Source organism: Thamnophis sirtalis, unplaced genomic scaffold (genome assembly GCF_051295495.1).
Source record: "Thamnophis sirtalis isolate CommonGarterSnake01/CBP01778 unplaced genomic scaffold, rThaSir2_p1.2 scaffold_9, whole genome shotgun sequence".
NCBI lineage: Eukaryota > Metazoa > Chordata > Lepidosauria > Squamata > Natricidae > Thamnophis > Thamnophis sirtalis.
Window position 1 is genome coordinate 68,753,777 of NW_028261389.1, and position 26,512 is coordinate 68,780,288.

General features: G+C 41.7%; 1 protein-coding gene across 2 annotated transcripts in view; it reads right to left on the reverse strand.

The window, feature by feature from the left end:
• Nucleotides 1–26,512, reverse strand: part of SCUBE1 (signal peptide, CUB domain and EGF like domain containing 1) — a 204,190-nt gene that overhangs the window by 82,135 nt on the left and 95,543 nt on the right. The gene's annotated exons all lie outside the window — the stretch shown is intronic.

Sequence of the window (26,512 nt, forward strand, 5' to 3'; positions counted from 1 at the left end):
GAGAAAAAAAATGAAGATGTTATAAGAACAATCTGAACAATAATAAATCCCCAGCAGTCATAAGGATTTTCTGTCTGCTTTCATGTAATATAGAAAACAGTACTCAGAATCTTTCTTTCCCGGCCCCTAAGGACATCACTAAATATTTATATTCATTGAATAAATATTCACTGATTATTATTTTAATACACCCTTCCCTTACCAAGATTAGGTTGTACTGCATTTTAATACTTCAACATTTAAATGATGTGATAAAATGTTTTTTTTTTAAATCATATTTTAAAAGAGGGCTGTGAAAATATCTACAGACCCCTCACATCCTGAACATAAATTAGTTCAACTTCTACCGTCAAAATGACGCACTGCACACCAGAACAAGTCACAAGGACACATTTTCCCCTAAATGCCATCATTCTGCTAAACAAATAATTCCCACAACACTGTCAAATTATTTACTAAGAGTATTTTACTATTCTTCTTCTCGTCCTTCCTAGCACCTATCTGTTCCCACTTATGACTATAACCATGTTACTTGTAATTGTATAATTTATATTATTTTATTTGTTTCCTAGTATGATTTGATTGCTTATTAGTAACCTATGACTACCACTAAGTGTTGTACTTATGATTCTTGATGAATGTATTTTATTTTTCTTTATATACACTGAGAGCATCTTCACCAAAGACAAATTCCTTGTGTGTCCCATCACACTTGGCCAATAAGTATTCTATTCTATTCTATTCTATTCTATTCTATTCTATTCTATTCTATTCTATATTCGCTTAAGTTTAATATGCCAGAAAGAACATTCCTGAGAACCAGTTTGGTGTGTGATTAAGTGCTGACCTTGAAACCAGAAGATTTGAATTCTTACCTTCCTTAAGCATGAAATCGAGGTGGGAGTTATTTGTCTAATAATTCCTTGCAGGATTTTTATTGTGGGAAAAATAGGAACTGGAGCATTAGGTATGTTTGCTACCTTCAGTTTTATATAAAATATTTTATATAATAGGGCAAAATATTTTATATAAAATATTTTAAATAATAATAATAATAATAATAATAATAATAATAATAATGAAAATGAAATGAAAAGAAAATGAAGCCTACAAATACTTAGGCATTCTGCAGTTGGATAACATCAAGCATGGAGAAGTAAAAACTATTGTCAGGCGAGAGTACACCAACAGAGTTAGGAAAATTTTGAAATCTAAATTGAATGGTGAAAATACAATCAAGGCCATAAATACCTGGGCAATACCAGTTATAAGATACACAGCTGGCATAGTTAACTGGACACAAGCTGATTTGGACCTTTTGGACCGAAAAACCAGGAAACTAATGACAATGCACTACAGTTTACATCCACGTGGTGATACTGATAGACTATATCTGCCCCGAAAATCAGGTGGCAGAGGATTATTACAAGTGAAGCAAACAGTTGAAGAGGAAAAACATGCACTGGCTGATTATTTAAAAGAAAGTCAAGAACATCTATTAATCGAAGTAAAGAACAAAAATCTACTGAAGGCCCAACAGACAAAACAAGAATACAGAAAAGATGTGATAAAATCAAGAATGGAGAGTTGGCAGAACAAAGCACTGCATGGTCAATTTCTGGAAAAAATAAAAGATAAAGTAGACAGTGAACAAACTTGGTTATGGTTAAAAACAGGTACATTAAAGAAAGAAACAGAGTCACTAATCCTGGCTGCGCAAGAACAAGCTATCCGCACAAATGCCATTAAGGCCAAAATCGAAAAATCCTCTGATGATGCCAAATGCAGACTTTGCAAAGAAGCTGATGAAACTGTTGATCACATACTCAGCTGCTGTAAAAAAACCACGCAGACTGATTATAAATTGCGGCACAATTCAGTAGCACAAATGATCCATTGGAATTTGTGCAAAAATTATAATATTAAAACAGCAACAAACTGGTGGGAACATCAGCCTGAAAAAGTCACCGAAAATCAGATGGTCAAGATCTTGTGGGATTTCCGTATACAAACCGACAAAATACTGGCGCATAATACACCAGACATCACACTGGTTGAGAAAAATAAGGTCACAATCATAGACATCGCAATACCAGGTGATAGCAGGGTCGCCGAGAAGGAACATGAAAAAATCGCAAGATACCAGGACTTAAAAATCGAAATTCAACGACTATGGCACAAACCAGCAGTGGTAATTCCAGTGGTAATTGGCACACTGGGTGCTATTCCAAAAGCACTGGAATTACATTTAAAACAGTTAAAAATTGACAAAATCACCATCAGTCAAATGCAAAAAGCCGCACTGCTTGGATCTGCACGCATATTACGAAAATACGTTACGACGTCCTAGGCCCCTGGGTGGGGCCCGACTAGTAACCAATGCCAAATCCGGCGAAACAACTGGCCGCTGTGATACAATTGTACAACAACAACAATAATAATAATAATAATAATAATAATAATAATAATAATAATATCTTGACCTCCAGTGAGTCACTAGATAACAGTCTAAGCAGCAGGAGAGCAAAAGACCAATTCCTAATTGACAAGACAATTCTGGAAAATTGCAAGAGAAGGAAGACCAATTTGAATGCAGCATGGATTGATTCCAGGAAAGCATTCTCTGCTACATGATTGGATAATCAATGCCTAGAAATAACAGGAGTCAGTAGAAACATCAGAAGCCTTGTGCAAAGATTGATGGCAGAATGGAAGATACAGTTCCAGGTCAATGGTGAGATTAATATCAAGAGAAGAATCTTCCAAGGTGATTCATTATTGCCACTCTGTTTGTCATTGCACTGATTCCTCTGTCAACAATACTGAGTAACTCAGGCCATGGCTATGAAACATCAAAAACATCTGCCAGGTTAACCCACCTCCTTTACATGGATGATCTACAGCTGTATGGAAAAACGCCATCTGAAATAGAATCTGTTAGAATATTCATGACTGGGAGAGACATGGTAACAAGGTCAGCCAATGGGAGCTTAAACAAATCTGAGTCTGTGCTGAGAATCGAAACTGAAACTACTCTGTCTGCTCTGAACTCTGAACTGAAAACTCCTCTCTGCTGTACTGCTGCTTGTGCTCTGCTTGTAACTTCTACCACGTTGAAAGAATCTACTATTGGTATTGTACATTTATTCATCTGTTATATGTACATAACGAAGTTAATGAATCCAACTGAATCGATTATCTGTCTGTGCTTTCTGGATTTGCTTTTTTCTGCCACAAACTCTGACAGAATCAATACTCAACATTGTGCTTACAGCCGAGATATTGCAATGAAGTTTGGACTGGGCAAATGTTTGATGCTTACCATCAAATGGGGAAAAACAGTGAAAACTAGCAGAATCAAGATGCCCTACAAAAATAACATCAAGAATCTGGATGAAGATGATCACCATAAACACCTGAGCATCCCATAGGAGGAGGGCTCTCTCTGCTGTTGCTCTTGCCCTCTGGAACATTTCCCCGCCACCCAATGTGAGGTTGAGGTTGGCCCAACCCTATCTTTTCATAAGTGCCTAACGATATGGCTTTGGTAGTCAGCTTGGGGCCCTGGTGGGGGAATAGTGCAATGGGGTGGTACATTCAGTAATTGTCGTGGGCTGCCTGTGGGGCTGGCAGCAGATTCGGACAGTGAGAGGGTTGGGGAGGAACATGGGCCAGTCCTGGAGTCTGGGGAAGGCTCTGATGAGGGCTCTGTGTTGGAGGCAGAGAGGGGGCCAGAGCCGTATGCCAGTTATCAGCTGCCTTCAGAGTCAGACATCAGTGAGGCAAACAAACAGCTGGAGCCTGTTCCCAGTGTGTGCATGCACAGCCAGATGAAGGGAACAGCTAAAGAACAGGGGTCGACTTGGGAGTAAGGCCACAGGTGAATGGCTCCTCCCAGAGGAAATAAAAGAGGAGCAAAAGGGGAGTGGAGTTTGCAGGAGACAATTAATTCACTTGATTGGTTTGTGACTCTCTGAGAATCCTTGTCAAGTTTTGCAGATATCGGCCTGGCAGCTCTCCAAGCCAGATAAGGTCTGTGACTGTAAATCCTCCCTTGAAAAACTTTGCTGGATGAGAATGAGCAGAATCCACAGTAAATTAATATAAGGGACAAGGAGTTTGCTTCATGATTTTGGGAAGCCTAGGCCAAAACAATAATGAAAACTATAAAAAGAGATGAGTGAAATGGTTTTTTTCCAAAGCGGGGAGGGAGGAATGTTCCTCTTTCTGAGTCGCATCCTATCTGGGCTGCTCCTAACTAAGCTGATCATTAAATGACAGTAAAAAGACGCAGAATTTGAATTCACTGCTGTCATCTGGTAATCCTCTACTTTGCAGCCCAGATAATAATCTATACCTACTTTCTCTCATTTTTCAGTGCATGGAGTTTAGTTTCCACTCAACGTAGTACTATATAGAGATACTTTGCATCTGCTGATATTATTTATTTATGTAGCTTTTATTTTGTATTGCGATTATCAAAAAGCTTTTTGCTCTCTGATTCATCTGCTGCATCCCATCCCCTGTATTTTTTTTTTAAACTGTGTTTTTTAAACTAACATATTGAATCTGCACCCTTATGCTTGGAACGTACTGAATATTATTACAGAGTCCATGAAAAATGCAAAAAAACCAACTTAACTATCAGACTGATACTTTAGTTTATGCTTTTAAAAACAAAAATGGCGAAAGTCCCACCATGAATGCAACATTTTATTTTAAGTTTTTCTTTCCCCACTGTGCAGTCTTTGCTAGTCAGCTATTTATGAAATTTGGTTTTGATCTCACAAAGCTATTTAGCACCTCGGCTTGAATTTGTTTTCACAGGTCTCTGTGTGTGTACTAACTTACCGAATTGATGAGATCATAGGTCAAGTTAAAGGGGACAAAACTTCAAATTAAGGAAAACCCTGGATGGGGATGGCAAACTGGGGATGGGGGAGGGGAAAAGGGAGCTTGTGAATGTTGAAAAATATTTGCTACCTCACTGGCCAGGACAAAATTATTTCTTCCTTGTAACTTTAGAAACTCGTTTTAAAAATGATGCATAGAGCGATCATCTCACCTAATATCTGGGGGGGCACAACCCAGAACGACGGTATTTTGTCTTAGTTTTGTATCCCTCTTTCCATTTTTTGCACTTTCCCTTTTTGTTTTTCAGTTCATCAGAAAGATCTTTGTGCCACCATGCTGGTTTCTGTGTTAAGTGAGTTTTGCCCCATTTTATGACCTTTCTTGCCACAGTGGTTAAGTGAATCACTGCAGTCCTTAAGTGAATAATTTGACCATTAAGCAAATATGGCTTTCCCCCATTGACTTTGCTCATCAGGAGCCTGCTAGGAAGATTACAAATGGTGATCATGTGAATCCCGGCACAGTGCAACTGTCATAAATACATGCCAGTTGCCGAGCATCCAAATTTGGATCATGTGACTGTGGGGGTGCTGCAATGGTCGTAAGTGTGAAAACTTCAGTAGCACTGTAACTTCATTAAGAGAGTGGTTGTAAGTCAAGAACTACCTGTACCTCTCTGCTGTAGCCTCTCAGCCACTGGCCCCTCCAGCAGCCAAATCAGAGGAGGAGGAGGAGGTGTGGGAATCAGGGTCCCCGGGACTGGAGGTGGCTGATGAGATCCAGTGCCTGATGGATGGATGTGCCGAAGGCAAAGGAGAGGAGAGCAGTGGAAATCTACGGGCAGATCCTTGGGAAGGAAGAGCTACCTCTGCTAGTGAAGCCCCACTCTAGCTCTGGGGATAAAAAGCAGGGGGCAGAGATGAATAGATGGCACACAACTATTCATCTTCTGGCCGGCCGGACTTGTTCACCTGTGTTGTGAGACAAACTTTTTGCCGGGGCTGCCTAACACTCCTAATAAAGGTTCTTGGCATCCTTCAGTCTCAAAAGATTATGGTATTGTGCTCTGGGAAGAGGTCCTCATGCAGCATCTGGTGTGGCTAAAAAGGCCAATTCAAGAGTGGCAATCCCTTCTACAATGAGGGCAGATACATTCTGTCCTTTGCCCAGCCCCCAGATTTCGCCGGCTCCAGGACTGCCTCTTTGCCTCAGCCTGCCGAACAAAGTGTCACTTCGAATTGGAGGAGGCTGTGTCTTTAATCTCCAAGCTGAATGACCAGAGGTCAAGGTTTCCCAGCTGTTAATGTCCATTCCCAAGGTCCTTAGATCCCTCTTGCAGATATCCTTATATCGCAGCTGTGGTCTCCCTCTGGGGCGCTTTCCCTGCACTAATTCTCCATACAGGAGATCTTTCGGAATCCGACCATTCTCACAATATGCCCACGATATTCCTAATAAAGGAATCTTTGAGTAAACTTCAGGGGAACTGGGTCAGAACACTCTCATTTAATGGAATCTCCAGATGAAACAAGGCAAGAATATTAGAGCCCTGTGAAATCAGGATATCATATTTTTTGGAGTATAAGACGCACCGGAATATAAGACGCACCAAAGTTTTGAAGGGGCAAATTTTTTTTAAAAAGGCTTTGCACTCTGAAAACATCCCCAAAACAGTCCGTTTTTCGCAAAAGTGGGCCCATTTTTTTTAAAAAGGGGGCATGAATAGCCTTTAGGAGGCTTGTAGAGTGCTCCTGGGGGCTGGGCCTCCCCCCAAAAACGAGCCCTCCCCAGCCCCCAGGAGCTCCCCGAAAGCCTCCTAAAAGCTATGGACAGCCATTTTGGTGAAGGGGCCGGGTTTTTGGGAGGCAAAAAATGCTGTATTCAGTATATAAGACACACCCAGATTTTCAGCTTCTTATATTCTGAAAAATACGGTAACTCCGTCTCATAAGATTGAAGTTGGCAATCAAATATAAAAAAATCTAAACTTTACATCCTGGCAGGTTGCTGAAAGCTTCAAATCGGCTGGTATTCTCTAAGAAAGTGTTCATTTCATCATGAAATAAATAATTTTTATTACACAGTAAAGGCCAATCTATACTCTTGCTTCATGACACTATATTCTAAACAGGGAGATTATAATTTTAAAAACATGTAATCAGAGAGGGGGGAAAGGAAGATTATTACCCCAATTTGAGTGAAGTGCCTTAGACCTAAAGGTTTAAATTAAGATTTGGGGGATTTATTGTGGCATGAAAAAGAACCTTTGTGGTTCAGGCAAATACTATGCAGGCCATAACACACATAGTTGGACTTTAAACATTTTAATAAATAGCGTTAAGGGTTTCTTTTTTAAATTAGAAAGAGCCACTGAATAAACAAAAAAAATAAGTTCCTCAAACAAAGCAAAGAAACTGGAGAGGATAATTATAGGTGTTATTAGGTCATTACTGCCTACTAAACGTTCCAGTTCCAGACTTTTTATAAAACGTAACTTCAAGGTTTCCATTTGGTTTAGAACAAATATCCATCTCTGAATGTGCCACAATTCTTCCTGGAAAATGTTTACTCGTTATTCTTACTGTTGGGAAATATTTTCTGCAAAAGTCAGCATAATTTATATAGTTCATCTAGTTCTGTTTCCCGACAGTAAAAAATTCTCTTGCCTGTCTCTTTCTAGAAGAAATGGTGGTAGATTTAGGAGAAAACCCTCCTATACTACCTCCTCTTACAATACTAGACAACACAGTATTAACAGTAGAGAGCTTCACATTTCTAGGTTCTATCATATCTCAAGACCTAAAATGGACACCTAACATCAAAAATGTCATCAAAAAAGCACAACAAAGAATGTTCTTTCTGCGCCAACTCAGAAAGTTCAAACTGCCCCAAAAGCTGCTGATTCTGTTCTATGGAGGAATTATTGAGTCTGTCATCTGCACCTCTAAAACTGTCTGGTTTGGTTCTGCAACCAAATAAGACAGACACAGACTTTAGGGGATAATTAGATCTGCAGAAAAAACCATTGCTACCAACCTGCCTTCCATTGGGGACCTGTATACTGCAGGAGTCAAAAAGAGGGCTGTGAAAATATCTACAGACCTTTCACATCCTGAACATAAATTGTTTCAACTTCTACCTTCAAAAAGACGCTATAGGGCACTGCACACCAGAACAACTAGACACAAGGACAGTTTTCCCCTGAATGCCATCACTCTGCTAAACAACTAATCCCTACAACACTGTCAAATTATCTACTAAAACTGTATTACTATTATTCTCCTCATCCTTCCTAGTACCTATCTCTTTCCTAGTACCCATATCCTCCCACTTATGCCTATAACCATGTTGCTTGTATCTTTAAAACAAACAAACAAACAAACTCTTAAAGACAGAAAGTGCCCCCCACCTTTTAACAATAGCCTACAACAGATGTCAGCACTTAAGAGATAAAGAGCTTATTGAAAGAGGAAGACAAGTATCTAGATAGCTCTACCCATAAGCAAATATCCTGGCAAATAGATGGGGGAAGAAATAGAGGTAGTGACAGATTTTATTTTCTTGGGCTCCAAGATCACTGCAGATGGGGACTGCAGCCAAGAAATTAAAGTCGCTTGCTCCTAGGGAGGAAAGCTATGGCAAATCTAGATAGCATACTAAAAAGCAGAGACATCACCCTGCCAACAAAAGTGTGTATAGTCAAGGCTATGGTTTGAACTATGGTGCTGGAAAAGACTCCTGCGAGTCCCTTGGACTGCAAGACCATCCAACCGGTCAGTCCTAGAGGAGATCAATCCTGACTGCTCTTTAGTAGGCCAGATCCTGAAGATGAAACTCAAGTACTTTGGCCACCTAATGAGAAGGAAGGAGTCACTGGAGAAGAGCCTGATGCTGGGAATGATGGGGGGCAAAAGAAGAAGGGGATGACGGAGAATGAGATGGCTGGATGGAGTCACAGAAGCAGTCGGTGTGAGCTTAAATGGACTCCAGGGGATGGTAGAGGACAGGAAACCCTGGAGGAACGTTCTCCATGGGGTCGTGATGAGTCGGACACAACTTCGCAACTAACAACAACATTCATAAGGAAAGCAAATACTGCAGGTAGAAATCCCTTCAAGACAGGATATTTTGAAACTCCCTGCAGCAAAGTCTGAACAAAGGCAGAATGGTAGGATTAGAAGCAGCCCCTCACTCAAGATCCAAAACAGGATGAAAGTCATTAAGCCACAATAGGAATTGCCCAAGTCCCTTTCAGAACACAAGCCCCTCCATTGCAAAACCACCAGAGCAATCCAAACTTCATCTGGGAGCTCTGATAAACAATAAGCCAGAGGTTGACCAGATTAGCTCAGACAAGCACCTAGGATTTGCATTTCCTCTTTTGCCTATAAAGTCAGCCATGACCCCTACGTAACCCCTACACGACCCCATAGGAATCTCACAACAGCCAATAGAATATTTTTTAAAAAAGTTTTTATTGGTTTTATTAAAGAAAAACACACACACAAAAATCATCTTTCATTACATCTTGTAGAAAGCGTACCCATTGGTTACAGGTACATTTCGTGCGTTTCTTCTACAATCACATATATTTCATTCAGTTTAAATTGTACATTTTAGAATTTATATATTTTACTATCACTATACCACCATTTTCATTTAATAGGGTTTTAAGGACACAGCCACCTACTGGCATTTTTCCCCCCAATCTCAATGAATCTGCCATATCTTTACATCTTTATAACATATTCTAGAAGAAAGTCGGTTCAAAAGATATCTAACATTCCCTCTCCCTTTCCCCCCCCCGCAAACTCACAGATTAACGCTTCTGTCCATTTTACTTTTACTAGTACAACACACCTGCTTGTATCATTAAATATTATCCATTAACATTTCTTTGTTATTATTATAGTTAGCTAAAAAATATTTACTATTTTTCTCACCTCTCCTCTCCACAGGCCCAAAAGAAATTTACCTTTATAAACATCTCTAAACAGAAATTTATTAATAAGTAGCAAAATGGTCCTTTCTCTCTCGCTATAAGTTAATAAGTTGCCCTTATTAATAAGTGTTAACAAAATAACCATTTAAAATCTGAAACAATCTATAAGATATTGACATTTCTGGTTAATAATGACCAAAAGTATACATTAACATTTCCTTCTTGTTATTATAGTTAAAAGAAGAAAAAAAAAAAACAATTGTTTGCTATTTATATCACGTCTCCTCTCTCTTGATCCAAATTATTTATACCTTCATAACAAGATCTAAACAAAAATTTATAAGGTTTATAAGTCTTTTTGCCAAATCTCAATTTACAATTTGTGGCCCGGTTATTTATCCTAATTAAGGTTATCATTTCATTATTAATATCATAGTAAATTATATGTTAACACATAAACATGATAATCTAAAACAGTCTACAAAATACTAAAATCCCTACTTATTAATCATCAAAAGTTAGCTAATTTTTATCATCGACTAGCATTATCAGCCAGTGTCTTTCCAGTAGCAAAATGGTCCTTTCTCTCTCGCCAGCAATTGTGTCAATTCTCTTTTTAGCACCTTTTCAGAGTTTAGAACTTCTCTCCACACTTTGTAGCTTGGAAGATCTCTCACGTAGTTTCGTTGCCCTTGAGTTGTTATTAACGTAGGCTTAACTTTGGTTATCAAACTTATTTCTGGATGAATTTGTCTTCTTAATTCCATCTTTTTCATTCTTTTTTTTTTCTCCTGCATCTTGGGATTTGGGAAAAAACTCCAAGTTGTCAAGGTCACTTTTCCAGCTTTCCTTCTTTTCGCTTTCACACACATTTACTCCATTAATGAGTTCATCTAGCATCTTGTCTTTGTTTTCTGTATTTTCATTATCTTCTTTAATCTCTGGGGCTCCAACCCCCTCATCTTTTACTGTAAAACCCCATAGTCTGTCCCATTTCTTGTCAAATCTCTCAAGCCCTTCTGAAATGTTTTGGAGTCCAGCCAGGATGTTTTGGATTATTAAGTTTTCTTCATCTGAATATTGATCCATTTTTCAAAATGTAAAGGAATATAAAGAAATAGAAGAAAAGAAAAAGGAATCTGCCACTCTAGCCTGTCAAGAATTTTTTGAGGGATATATCTATATTTATTTTAAATCTTAAGCACAAGTTCTTTTGTGATTTTCAAAGTAGAAGGGTTCTTGTCTCTTTCTTTTCTTTTCCTTCTCTTGACAAAATATTTTCCAAGAACACCTGCAAAACACTGTTCATGCCCTTGAGTCTTTATCAGGTTTTATAAACAAGTTCCAAACCCTTCTGTTGCAAAGTCAGTGAAGCCAAATAGAAAAGAACAAAGGATACATTGTTTCAAGAAGGAAAAAAAACTTCAGGCTTAGGCTTCCAAATGGCAGATTCAATTATTATTTTCTTATGCTTTTTCCTTAAGTATCTTTAGTATAATTTTATAACAAATGGAAGGAGAAATTTGTTAAAGTAAGAAAAAGTTTTAGTTTAAGCAAAAGAAAAAGTTAAGGTAGTAAAAAAAATAGAAGAAAAAAGATCAGTCCATAGACTTCAAGCGGAGAAACAGGAAACATTGCAATTACTTCAATCCACAAAACATCATTATACATAAGAGCAAAAAACTTTCTAAGGCAGTTCAATAAGGATTAAATTCGCCGCTTTATTCTTACTTAGGGGACTAATTATTTTTTTTAAAAAAAGTTTCTTAGGACAATCTTCTGAAAGTAAAAATAACCTCACCAGATGGAACGCTTTCACTTCTTCTTTTCCTTTGGAAGCCGTCTCCGACTATGTTAGCCTGGGGGCTGCCTATTTGCTGCTGGTTAGAAGTGCTACCCTTGGGTCGATCAGGGACTTTGCAGTGTCCCTGCGACCAGCAAGTTTTTGTCTTCCCAGTCACCATCTCTTGGGGATGGTTTAGGTCCTGCCGGACCGTCCAAGGGCAAAAGTGTAATTGGCGGACTTCAACCGTTGAGTCCGCACAATGTTCCGTCGTGACGTTGGCTCCTCCTCCAGCCAATAGAATATTAAAGGACATGTTCTTGCACAGGAACAGGAAGCTCAAATACAAAGCCCAAAGAAGGTATAAAAAACTCCCATTCTCAACTCTCAACTCAGCTGACTCAGGACTGCTGGTGGTTCTGTTCATCATTAAACCATCTTTCCAATTAGCCTCCATGTTTCCAGTGTCTTTCTCCCAGTTTGGAACTGAGCCAGATGGATATTTCTTCAAACACTATGTCGGAATTGTCTTCTTGCCAAATTTCTTTCTTGCTATATTCAGATCATTGCCTATCATTTTCAGAACAAGAAACCGGGTTTCCCTAAGCCAGCGGTTGTCCTTGATCAGGTTTACAGTCCCAAGAGGTTTTTTATTTATTTTATTTCTTAAATGTATATGCCTCCCATCTCACTACTCAAGAGACTCTGGCAAGCACCAGATAGTGCATGCACGTGCCAGCACCCATAATGCAAAGTGTGCCCCCGCACCACCCCTCCCATGCATGCTGTACTGCCAGTGCGCTGCTTGCCAAGGTAAGCTTGGTATTTCTTCAAGGGGGGTCTGGGGGAGGCCATTTGCGCCCTCCCCAGGCTCCAGGAAAGCATCTGGAGCCTGGGGAGGGCAAAAAAAACCGGACCTACTAGTACTAGGTAGCCAAGGTGATGCAGTGGGCAGGGTGCAGTACTGCAGGCCACTTTAGCTGACTGTTATCTGCAGTTCAGCGGTTCTAATCTCACCGGCTCAAGGTTGACTCAGCCTTCCATCCTTCCGAGGTGGGTGAAATGAGGACCCAGACTGTGGGGGCGATATGCTGAATCTGTAAACCGCTTAGAGAGGGCTGAAAGCCCTATGAAGCGGTATATAAGTCTAACTGCTATTGCCATTGCTATTGTTAGTTTGGAAATGGACCTTTTTTGCCCCCCTGCGCTCCTAGAGGCCCTCCGGAAGCTGGAAACAGTCTGCTTCCAAACTTCCGGTAGGCCCATTCTTTGCCCTTCCCAAGCTTCGGAAGCTTTCCCAGGCGAAAATGGCCTCCCCTGGCCCTCTGAATAGGCCAAGAATAAGATGGCCGGCATGCACATGCATGCTGGGACTGACAGGGCAACAGCTTGCGTGCCCACAGAGATGGCCACGTGTGCCACCTGTGGCACCCATGCCATAGGTTCACCATCACGGCCTTAGCCCATCCATAAGTCAAATGCATCTTTTCCTGGAATGCCATTCAATTTTGCCTGGGAAAGGTGTAGTTTTATTCCCAACAGGCAAGAAAGGATGTACCCACGTGTGCCTTAAATCCAGGGGTGGGATTCAGCCGTTTCAGACCAGTTCAGGCAAACTGGTAGTCCCGGCGATCAGTTGGCCCTGCCCACCCGCCCCTACTCTGTTCTGTCCTATATTTCCTTTGTTTGAAGCCCAGCTGATTGGCGCAGCAGAGTGGATTGACACATCTCAGCTGTTCTACTCACCGAGGCTGCAGGAAAAGGTAAGATTTAGTGCTGATTTCAAGTGCAATGTGCATGCATGCAGCACGCATTTGTCGCATGCGAAGCGAACATGATTTTAACCAGTGAATCCCATCACTGCTTAAATCATGTTTTTCTTTTGGTCTCTAGATTGCCACATATCACCAAAAGGCCATGATGAGTCACAGGACTATAGGAGTTCCTCATTTTTTTTGGCGAGAAAGTTTTCAGTGTGGGAGTTTAATTTACTGGGCACCGTGACTGTATTTAAATGATTTAATGCAAAGGGTCCACTAAGAGAAATCTGTGCTCCTTTTAACCACATGTACAAAGGGGAACACTTTTAACAGTGCAACAGTTACATTTCTAAAGCCCTTTTCTACAAGATTTCCTCGCGCAAGTTCTGCATAAAACTTGTATAGTAGTGCTTTGATTTTACATGAACTGCCTGTTGGGTTTGCAAATAATACAATAGTAGACATTGAAAAATAACATTTATAACATTCTGAGCAAATATTTATGCTAATGAAGGTTAAAGATCTGGCCATCTCGAAACGATATTCCTCTGTTTACCCAACGGAATGTCAAAGCTGGAGTGGAAGCTCCCCCTCATTGGCTTGGCAACGTTTTAAACTTGACCTAAAGGCACCTTCTATAGAAGGAAGAAATAATATATTCCTTATGTGAATGGAGCTCTGATCCTGTTTGAATCTAAGCCGACCACATAAGCTACATGGAGCAGTTATATAAGATATCCTGCGGTTGGTGAGCTGGTACCTGACCTGAGACTTTCCCTGTCATTTCATAAAGATTAGACAAAACCCATCATTTATCCAGGAGAGGTTGGTGTCCCTGTTAGGACTACAATTCCCAGAGTACTCAGCAAGCAAGACAGTTTAGGAGCATATCTGAAGAGTTATGAAAGAGTAAACAGGGGAACAAAATTCTGTTGTTACTTATTTTGGTTTACTGGTCTTTTTAGCAATAGCAATTGCAGTTAGACTTATATACCGCTTCATAGGGCTTTCAGCCCTCTCTAAGCAGTTTACAGAGTCAGCATATTGCCCCCACACTCTGGGTCCTCATTTCCAGAAGGATGGAAGGCTGAGTCAACCTTGAGCCGGTGAGATTTGAACCGCCGAACTGCAGATAGCAGTCGGCTGAAGTGGCCTGCAGTACTGCACTCTAACCACTGCGCCACCTCGGCTCTTTTTTATGTGAGTGCTCTGACCCAGGCTTCCTTAGAAAGCAAGAAGCAAAGTCTTGGTCCTGAGAAAACTTCGTTTATTTACACGACTCCAATTTCCTTTCATTCACAATCAGCAAGGCTTAGCAAACAGTCTTTCAGAGGAATGTTTATCAACACGAACCTTATCTTGTTTGGAGCACTGCCAGATAACTAGTTTCCAAACGCAGGGCAAGGCCACACTTGGCACAGAGTCTCTTACAGTCACAAAGAGAACTTTCTACTCTTGAAACGACCGAAGGAACGAATTGTTTCCTGCAAAATCCCACTCCCCATTGGTTCCTTTTTTGTTTCCTATGGGAGGGGCCAATCACCTCCAAGGTGTGGCTTTACTCTTAAGTCAACCCTGCTTTCTTAGTTGTTCTTGTCATCTGGAAGCTCTGCGCATGCGCACACTGGGAACAGGCTCCAGCTCTTCCTCTGCCTCACTGCTGTTTAGCTCCCTCTCTGCCTCTGACGCAGAGCCCTCATCTCAGTTTTCCTCAGCCCTCAGGACTGGCCCATGTTCCTCCCCAACTTCCTCACTGTCTGACTCTACAGCCACCTCTGCTGACCACTGGTGGGCCACAACAATGAGGAAAAAAAATGCAGCTAGTTTTGGACAGAACTCCTTTTCCTGAAGTCAGAACTACATGTAACCTACATACTCAAAGATGCCTTACAAAGAAATCCCCTTCTATGCTATCTTGGACTGTTTTAATAATAAAATGGATGGAGTTTCTACTGCTTTCTCCTAGGAGAGTTTTTCAATTGCCATACAACTTCTTGGGATTTCTGGGTGGTCTCCCATCCAAATACTAACCAGCTCTGACCCAATTTGCTCTATATGATTAACCCTGGTCAGCTAGGCGCTGCCAGCTTTTAGGTTGCATGCAGCTTTGAAAGTACTCTAGGGGTTCCTAATGTCAATAAGAGACACTGGCCTAAATCCGCTTATATATTAATGTGAGTGGATCAATTTGGAACCTTTTTTTTTAAATATGACAATTTTTGTCCTCTCTGCAAACAAAAACATATGACTGTATTAATCAGCTTTTGTGTTCTGACCTAGGCTTCCTGAGAAAGCATAAATCACAATCTTAGTCCCACATACCCTCTTTTATTTATACGGCTGTAAATTATGGTCACTAACAGTCCACAAGGCTTCACAAACACTCTGTGAAGGTTCTGACAGATGTCTGCTTGAGGTGCCACAGTCTTCCAGGGGAATGTTGATGAACACCCACCTTATCTCCCTTGGAATTCTGCCAGAGACCTAATTGCGAAATGCAGAGCAAGGCCAAACTTAGCACACACAACTTTTCAAAGCTTGAACCGACCAGATGAACTAATTGCTTCCTGCAAAAGCTCACATCCCGTTCACTCCTCTTTTATGTCTTATGGGAAGGGCCAATCATCTCCAAGTCTTACTCTCAAGTCAACCTTGTTTTCTTCATTGTCCTTGCTTTCTGGCAGCTCTCCGCATGGGCACACTGGGAACAGGCTCCTGCTGTTCTTCTGCCTCGCTGATGTCAGACTCCGGAGGCTCCGGAGGCAGCAAATAACTACCAGATGGCCTCCAATGCAGAACCCTTGTCCGAGCCTTCCCCAGACTCCAGGACTGGCCCATGTTCCTCCCCAACCTCCTCATTGTCCGAATCTGCTGCCAGCTCTGCTGGCGGGCCACAACATTTTGAGTAACTGCCTTACAAATGTAAGTGGTTTAAGTTTCCCAATAAAAAAGATTGGGAAATACATTGTGTAGTTATCCCCTTTTTAAAAAGGTCATTTCTGTTCCTGAACTCCTGCAGATGTCAATTCTGCTTTTACAAGTAAGTGTGTGAAGAGCTGGGGAAGGACAGGCAAGATAAAGTGAGTCTCAGTCTTGTAGTTACTGCCTAGGGATACCAAGCAGTAGTGATATGTTTCTTTGAAATTTATTTCACCTTGCTTTTTGGTCGCAAACACTTCCTGAACAGCTTGCAAAAACCAGCTTTTTCAGGTCTTCAGGATTTGATGGAAGAAGAAAATTGTTGTTCGTGATTGTGAGAAGCAAATAGCTGGACACATATCTTGCTTGTTTGCAACTTTAAGCATGCCCAGTCCAAAGAGATAGGACAAAAGTAACAACTTCTGTATCTATTGGCCATCCTTATTCTCACACGACTATGGGACCTGGTCAAGGGTGGTATTCACTTACTTTCCCCACACATGCGCTTTGGGTGAAAAAAGGTCCTAAGTGGGATGCCGTAGAGCTGGGGTGGGTGGGCGGAACAACCCACGATTTCCGCTACTGGTTCTCCAGAACTGGTTCGAACTGATAGAATACCTCCTCTGGACCTGGTTCACCCAACAAGTTATTATTCCAAATGTATATCAAGAACACATTTTTCCTTTTAACAGGCTCTCCATGCACAAGACCATGTTCCTAGGATGGGAACAGAAGTGGTATTCAGCAAGCTCTGACCAGTTCTGGAGAACTGGTAATGGAAATTTAGAGTAATTCGGAGAACTGGTAAATACCACCTCTGACTGGCCCCGCCCTCATCTATTCTCTGCCTAATGAGTCCCATCTGAGCAGGAGGGAATTAGGATTTTGCAGTATCCTTCCCCTAGAGTGGGGAGGGAATGAGGATTTTGCAATATCCTTCCCCTGGAGGGGGGAGGGAATGGAGATTTTACAGTATCCTTCCCCTGGAGTGGGGAGGGAATGGGGATTTTGCAGTAACCTTCCCCTGGAGTGGGGAGGGAATGGAGATTTTACAGTATCCTTCCCCTGCCATGCCCACCATGCCACGCCCACCAAGCCATGCCACACCCACCAAGCCAGGCCCACAGAAACAGTACTAATTTTTTTTAATCATCTTGCCCAGATGTGTCTCTTCTTTTGGGTTTCTGAGCTGAGAAACTGATTATTTTATAAATGGCTGACAATTCTTCACATCCAGGAGATCCGTAACACTGCTAATAAGTTTTTTTTAAAGGATCTGCATATCATTAAATATGGATATTTCCAGAGATTACAGAAACAAAATACGGTTGAATTTTTCCTTCATTTTCTTCCAACCATCTTGCTTCGACGCCTAGTTTATTCTGGCTACCCATCACCTAGGGAATTACCAAAGTGTGCACTCCTTAGTATTTAGCAGACACAGTTGGGCATGGGAATGAGGAATAATAACTTAATAAACAAAGTAACACCATTATTGCTAAGGAACCTACACTCTCATCTTTACATAATTCCATGTGTCCCGTCCCCATCCCCTTAATGTTCCAGAGAGAAAAGGCAAGATTGTTTGCAAAGCAAACCGCGGGGAGGCTAATGCTAATGAGATGGAAACAACCACCGCAGCCACACCTTGAATAAACCAAGTGGGTTAAGTAGACTTTCATATCTAGCTGAAAAATATTTGTAAGTCATTTAACCCCCAAAAGAAGCAAGGCTCTGTATAACACTTAACCAGTGTCTCCGAAGGAAAGGAAAGCATATTTCAAATTACCTGGTATTTATTTTGAGATATATTTGATATTGTTATCAGTCACTGTATTATAATGGTTTACTGATATATATATATTTTTGAAAAAAGAAAGAAAGATAAAGTCTAATCTTGGCAGGAATTATTATTTTTCCAACTGTTTATTTGCTTTCAAAGGGAAAATTGTGTTAATTACTCTTGCAAATTCTTGTTTGTTGTTAGTGGGAAACGCCTGGCTTATATCCAGACTGGCTTTTCAGTAGATTAGAAGTTATAATTTCCTCTACCTCTCTTTACTAAGGGAAGGGTACCAAGTTAGTACTAGGAGGAGAGACCACTAGGAATTTCTCAGCCTTTAGGCCAGTTTGGGAACTAGCAAACATATGCACCAGAGACAAATTCCTTGTGTGTCCAATCACACAAGGCCGATAAAGAATTCTATGCTCTAAAGCACAAATTAGGTCTAAAATGTTTATTTATGTTGTGGTCCGCTGGTGCCCTGCAGAGCTGGCAGCAGATTCGGACAGTGTGGAGGTTGGGGAGGAACATGGGCCAGTCCTGGAGTCTGGGGAAGGCTCGGACAAGGGCTCAACGTTGGAGGCAGAGAGGGGACCAGGACTATCTGGGAGTTATGTGCTGCCTCCGGAGCCTCCGGAGTCTGACATCAGTGAGGCAGAAGAACAGTGGGAGCCTGTTCCCAGTGTATACATGTGCAGAGCTGCCAGAAGGCAAGAACAGTTAAGACAAAAAGGGCGACACGGGAGTAAGGCTTGGAGATGATTGCCACCACCCTCCCATAAGACATAAAAGAGGACCAAAGGGATGCGAGCCTTTGCAGGAAGCAATTAGTTCATCTAGTTGGTTCAAGCTCTGAGAAGCCCTGTTTGATTCTGTGCTCTGTTTGGCTTTGCAAAACTAATTGCCAATTAGGTCGCCGGCAAGGGAGATAAAAGTGGATGCTTATCAACATTACCCTGAAAGACTGTGTCAAGTGGAGCAGAAATCTGTCGGAATCTTCCCAGAACGTTTGTGAATCATTACAGGCTGTGAATGGACATAATTCACAGCAGTCCAAATAAAAGAAGGTTTTGGGGACTAAGATTGTGATTTATGCTTTCTCGGGAAGCCTAGGTCAGAACAATCTCAAGATCTCAAAGTCTACTTTCAGGGGTTTTTTTTTTATGCTATTGCCTGACGTTTGCTGAAAACATAAACCTGGTGTTAAGACTCATAGGTTCCAAGAATGTGGGGTGGGGGAAGTTAAAAGGGAGACGGATAATAAAAACAGATGGAGCTTTGATCATAATTTCATGGTTCCCATCTAGATACCTCTGCCTGGATAGTTGTCCGTCATATCTCCCACCCTCAAAAAAAAAGAGAAGGTGATATAGGCCAGTGATGGCTAATGTTTTTTGGCTCGGGTGCCGAAAGTGTGCGGGCGCATGCGATAGTGCACAAGCATGTGCCCATACCCATAATTCAATCCCCCCTGTGCGCCCCCCACGCATGCACGCATGACTCCTCCCCGCTACACCCGCACCGTGCATGTGTGCATGACCCCACCCACCCTCCTCTCCGGAGGAGAGCCTTCTCGGTGGCAGCTCCGACCCTATGGAACGAACTCCCCGTGGAGATTCGTACCCTCACCACCCTCCAGACCTTCCGCACAGCCCTTAAAACCTGGCTGTCCCGACAGGCCTGGGGTTAAAGATATTGACCCCACCCGAATTGTATGAATGTTGTGCTTTTAACGATGTATTGTTTTATGTGTTTAACATTGTTTGTCCTCCCTCCCCCTGAACTGTGAGCCGCCCTGAGTCCCCCCAGGGAAAAGGGCGGCATACAAATAAAATATCTATCTATCTATCTATCTATCTATCTATCTATCTATCTATCTATCTATCTATCTATCTATCTATCTATCTATCTATCTATCTATCTATCTATCTATCTCCTGAAGCCTGGGGAGGGCAAAAACAGCCTCCCCCGGCCCTTCAGAGACCCTTTGAAGGCCTTTCAAAGGCCGAACATCAGCTGGCTGGTGTGCGCATGCGCGCTGTGCCCTCAGCGATGGTTTCCCGTGGCACCTGTGGCATATGTGCCATAGGTTCACTATCACGGATATAGGCCAACCATTTCATACCCTTTGTCAAGAAAACCATAGGAGTAAAGCTGCATTAGAAGGAAACTTTGGGCGCCAAAGTAAAACAACACAGTTACCAAATTAAAATGCAAACTCTCCTTGGACAGAAAAACAAGCGAGAAAAACAAAACTCTTGAGGTTTTGCAAAAATTTAAACTCTTGTAGAAAGAAGAAAAGGAATACAAGAATAAAACTGCCTTGAATCAGATCTGTGACTGTATCTAGTAAGTGCAGAGAAATTAATAAACTATTCGATCTATTAAATCTATCTGTGTCCATCCGCAAGACTGTCTATAATTGACCTAAGCTGCCAGCCCATCCCTGCCTGAAACAGAAGTTTTAATCCCTCCTTTCCACTAACACCAAGCAATTTGTTAGGCAGATTTAGCAGCAGAAGTAGAAAACAGTGTTGGTATACTGTGAACTCCTGCGGTGAAATATTCATCAACTAAGTGTTAATTATATATCTTTCCACGGTGTAAAATAAAGAGACTTTTCTATTTCTAGACGCTCTGTCTTCTATGTTTAGACTACTTAGGAAGGGAAAATACTGATTCATCCCTCTATTTGTATTAGGTCACCTTTGTAAAATTTCATTATCGAAGGGTGCAAACTTCAAATATTTGGCATTAAACCTACTATGAAAAAAAGAACAGCCAACAAAGGAAGACTAGAATTGTAGACACCGAAATATATAGAGTAAGTGGGCATTTATTTATCAAAATTAAAAGTATACATAGAACAAAATATTATAACAAATCTCTCTCTCTCTCTCTCTCTCTCTCTCTCTCTCTCTCTCTCTCTCTCTCTCTCTCTCTCACACACACACACACACACACACACACACACACACACACACACCACCACCACCACCACCACCACACCACACCACACCACACCACACCAGAGTTGGGTTCCTACCGGTTCGGTCCAGTTCGGCCAAGAGGTAGCAACTTGGCCACCCACGCCCCCAAACCAGTTCTATTGGGGGTGCCTATGGCCTTGTTTTTTGCTTCTGCGCATGCACAGAAGCAATTTTTTGACTACTGTGCATGTGCTTGCGTGCACGCCCCTGAAGCACATCCCTGAGCAAACCGGCTGTAAAAGAAACCGGAATCCACCTCCCTCCCTCCCTCCCTCCCTCTTTCACACTCACACACACACACACACTGCAAAGAAATGTTTTATTTTTTACATGATTAAAATGTTCTTTTGCCACCATTTCTGAAATTAACTAAGTTCGAGGTTTCAATTATTACAGAATTGTTGCTACTATGCCTTACTATATGTTTAATGCAGTGGTGGGATTCAGTCAGTTTGCACCACTTCAGCAGAACCGGTTGTTAACTTTCGGAGCAGTTTGGTGAACTGGTTGTTGGAAGAAAATCATTAGGGCAGAGAACCGGTGGTTTAATTATTTAAATCCCACCACTGGTTTAATGTTTATGGTATGTTTAATATCAATTTCCTTGCTTTGCTTTTCATCTATCTCTATATTTATTTGTGTTGAATCATTTAATTTACATTGTATCATGAGTCTCTGGCTGAAAAAATTCGATCGAATTTTAAGAAAACCTTGAAAATTGATTTAATGAAATGGAATAAACATGATGTATAATTTTCTTTGGACCTCCAAAAATATTGCTTCTTTCCCTCAGTTACCTTCCATGTTTCGTAATGAGCACTAGCATAGGAGAAGCTACATAAGAAAGTTTTAAAGAATTCCCTAGAGACTAACTTGATTCTGCATCTAATAACGGCAGCAAGACTGTTGGTGGCACAATACTGGAAGAAGGAAGACTTGCCTACAACTCAAGAATGGACTGAAAGTTACAAACTTAGCCGAGATGGCTAAAATATCGGCATATCTTAAAGATCACTCAAATGAGAGATATAAACGAGACTGGAAAAAATGGATTGACTATATACAAAATAAATATGGGACCAAGAAATTCCAGTTAGCCTATGCTTAAGATCAGAAATGATTTAAATTGTTTAAAGTTGGTTCAGCAAGAAGAAGCTAAGGTCAATGTAAAATGTTATTAATTTTTTTTATTTTTTATTTTTCTCAACAGATTTTAGACTGTGTTTGTTAGAAATCCATACCGTGTACGGGTTCTGGGAAGTCCGGGGGGGGGGGGAAGGTGGAGGGGGGTTGGGGGGGAGAGAGTGGAGGGAGGGAGGGGTATATATTAGGCTAGACAAGAATTTGGTGGTAAACTAGAATTATTTTGACATACAAAAAATTGTACTTCGATGTCTTACTGATTGAGGAATGATGAAATGTTTGCCTTAAAAGAAATAAAACTTTAAATGACAAAGAATTCCCATGGAATTTCGGGAACAGTGGTGGGATCCTAACAGTTCAACAGCCGGTTCGGTTTTCGTGTCTTCGCTCGCTTGTGCTCACTTTGCTCGTGCATGCACCTGACGCACGCTGCACGTGCGTGTGTGCAGTTTTGAGAAAACTTGCCTTCCGCATTACTACTGGGGAGGAAAACAGCTGAGGTGAGGCAATTCATTCTGCCACACGACTCAATTGAGAAGATAATGGTCAGTAAAACTCAGGGAAGGGCGGGTGGGCCCACTAGATCGGGGGAGTGAACTGGTTCGCTCCCAGATGATTGTCGGAGCTACCGGTTCACTCGAACCGGTGCGAACCGGTAGAATCCCACCCCTGCATGGGGATGGAAGGAACTTTGGAGATGTTCTAGAAAAACAGTAAAAAACATAAACCAATTTCCACTCTGGAATTTTACCAAAAGCAAAAAGGGGTACAATTCCAGTATTCTAAGTCAGTGTTTCTCAACCTTGGCAACTTGAAGATGTCCGGACTTCAACTCCCAGAATTCCCCAGCCAGCGAATGCTGGCTGGGGAATTCTGGGAGTTGAAGTCCGGACATCTTCAAGTTGCCAAGGTTGAGAAACACTGTTCTAAGTTAATAAAGTATTATACGGCATCATAAGCAGCTGTGATATTTCCATGCATACAGAAAACAATTTAATATCATATATGGGGGGACATTTAATATCAAATGTGTGTGTGGGGGAGAGGAAAAGATATAAAATGAATATAATTCTAGCTCTGTAGCATCAGGAGATGAGGATGATGATAAGCCTCACTTGAAGGGATCCTATTTAACCATAAGTAAGTTGGATCCTTCAAGGTAATAAAGATTAGTATAGAGCGGTATTTCTCAATCTCATCAACTTTAAGAAGAAGAGCTCTCAGAACTTCCTATTCAGTGTGCTAGCTGGGGAATTCTGGGAGTTGAAGTCCTCATGTGTGAAAGTTGGTGAGGTTGAGAAACATTGGTGTAGAGCAGGGATGTCAAACTCAAGACCCGTGGGCTGAATCCAGTCCATGGGGTGCTTAGATTTGGCCTGCGGGGCTGCCCTGGAAACAGTGAAGGACCCGCCTGTGGTGCCTCTGCCAGTGAAAATGGAGATCGGGAGGGCCATGCATAGCTGAAAATGAGCTCATGAGGCAGGCGGGAGCCCTCCCAAGCTCCGTTTTTGCTGGCAGAGGGTTGCAGAAGGCCGTTGCAGCCGAAAATGGAGCTTGGTAGTCCGATTTCACTGGCAGAATGCTTAGGCCACCCGACACAAATGACATCGAGGTGAACATGCTCATCCTGCCCCCCCCCCCGAGATGATGCGGCCCTCAATGAAATAGAATTTGACACCCCTGGTATAGAGATACTGGACCAACCACTAATGTAGGAATCAAAACCACAGGACATCAGAAGGAAACAGGCTTTAAAGCCATTCAAAATACTGGCTTGTATTCATAATTTCTAGACAAAAAGGGAGACTGAAAGGTGTGAGCTCTGAAGCCACAAAATAAGCTTGCTTTGTCCCCCCCCCCCCGCAAGAACCTTTTGAAGGTTCCACCACAAAACCGCAGTAGATTAAAGTGCGCTGGACGAAAGCACGTACCTGACATCATCACAGCGCAACGAAAACATCAAGCTGTGAGCGGTAAAGTTAAAAATAACGCGAAAACCTTACCCTAACCCCCCCAAACCTAACCCTAAACCTAACCCTAAACCTAACCCTTAACCTAACCCTAAACCTAACGCTAACCCTTAACCTAACCCTAACGCTTAATGTAACCCTAAACCTAAACCTAACCCTTAACCTAACCCTAACCCTAACCCTTACCTTTACGTGAATCGGCTTGCTTTAAAAGCGCTTTTTAAAGCGCCCTTTTTTCTCCGCGGTCGTATTTGTTGCGCTGCTGATGACATCAGGTACGCGCTTTAATCGGGTATTTTTGGTATTTGTTTATTATTTATAGGCCGCCCTTTTCCCCGAGGGGACTCAGGGCGGCTTACAATTTGTGGGGAGGGGAATACAGGACAAGACATAAGACAATACATAAGTAAAAATAAAACACAACATTCATTCATCATTCGGGTGGGGACGGATTAGAATCTTTATCCCCAGGCCTGACGGGATAGCCAGGTCTTGAGGGCTGTGCGGAAGGTCTGGACGGTGGTGAGGGTGCGAATCTCCACGGGGAGATCGTTCCAAAGGGTCGGAGCTACTATTGAAAAGGCTCTCCTCCGCGTAGTTGCCAGTCGACACTGACTGGCAGATGGAACTTGGAGGAGGCCTAATCTGTGTGATCTAATAGGTCTAATAGGTCGTAGGGGGTGCGCTTTAGTGGACCGCGGTTTTGTCGTGCCACGCTTTTGAAAGCTCAAAAGTAGGTATTGGTTAACCAAATGTAGTGTTCATTGTTTTAACTTTCATTATTGTTTTTCTTTCCCCTTTTAGCTGCCTAACAAGGACCGTCCGACAGTTATCAGTTGCCTTCTGAGATCAGTGGCGTAGAAGAACAGCTGGAGCCTGTTCCTGATGTGTGCATGTGCAGAGCTGCCAGGAGAAGGGAACTGTTAAGGAACAAGGACCAACTCGGGAGTAAAGGCACAGGTGGATGATGAATGGCCCCTCCCGTAGGGAATAAAGAGGAGCGAAAGGGGAGTGGAGTTTGCAGGAGACAATTAGCTCATTTAATTAGTGTGAAGATTTGTTCATGACTCTGCCGATTATTTTCTTGAACAGCATTGCCTTTGGAAAATATCGGCCTGGCAGCTCTCCAAGCCTGATAAGGTCTGTGGTTGTAAATTCACCCTTGAAAGACTGTTTGCTGGGACTTTGCTGAATGTGAATGAGAGGTATTCACATTAGCTTAATAAAAAAGGGGTTTTGTCGGGACAAGGAGTCTGCTTCATGATTTTGTGAAGTCTAGGTCAGAATAGGTGACTGTTTTTTCAGCCAACAAGCCCAGCGTCTTAACCACTGAGCCACTGTGCCACCTTTAAAATGTATGATTAATTGGGACATATATTAAACTTTCAGGTTAACAGAGCAGAAGATTTTATAGGAGTTCTTCTTAGATAGGTATGTGTAGTACTATATTCTACACCAGTAACACCATACAATGAAGATTCACATCTGTGCCTCTTACTTAATTTTTATTTCAGGCATTAATTGAATCATGACTGGTTAGCAATCATTAAGGTTTGTGTGTTTTCCATCTCCACATGACCAGGAGATGGCAGGCTTTTCTTTCTAAATTATCAACTGTCAGTCACAGTTTTCATCTGTTGCTGATGGTACATGGATGTAGGCCACGGAATTCATAGATGTCAACACCTTTAATATGCAAAACAATGGCTTGTTACAAAAAGAGGTTATGGGGGCCTATGATTTTTCATAGTAAAAAAAATCAGAATCTACTACTTTTATCAGGAGTTTGCATAGTGTTGGGAACATGTGTAGTTTATATCAAATAAACCAGTGGTGAAATTCAAATTTTTAACTACCAGTTCTGTGGGCGTGGCTTGGTGGGTGTGGTGTGGCTTGGTGGGCATGGCAGGGGAAGGATACTGCAAAATCTCCATTCCCACCCCACTCTGGGGCCAGCCAGAGGTGGCATTTGCTGGTTCTCCGAACTACTCAAAATTTCCGCTACCGGTTCTCCAAACTACTCAAAATTTTCACTACCGGTTCTCCAGAACCTGTCAGAACCTGCTGGATTTCATCCTTGAAATAAACCATAAATGCTAAAAGCATTAACATTTACTTTTATTTATTTGTATTGTGGGAAGTTAGCACCCACCCCTCTCCTAGAAAAAATGAAATATTTTAGGAAATATTAAAAGGACAGAATATTTCCCCTAAAAGCGAGACAGAAACTCACCCCCCACTTCGTTAATGGGCCATTAAGGCCTGGGCCATCTTATCTATAACACAAAGACATGGGCTGCAGGATATAATAGGACCCATCTAGCAACAGAACTCACCACATGGCACCAAGCAAGATTACATCACCCAG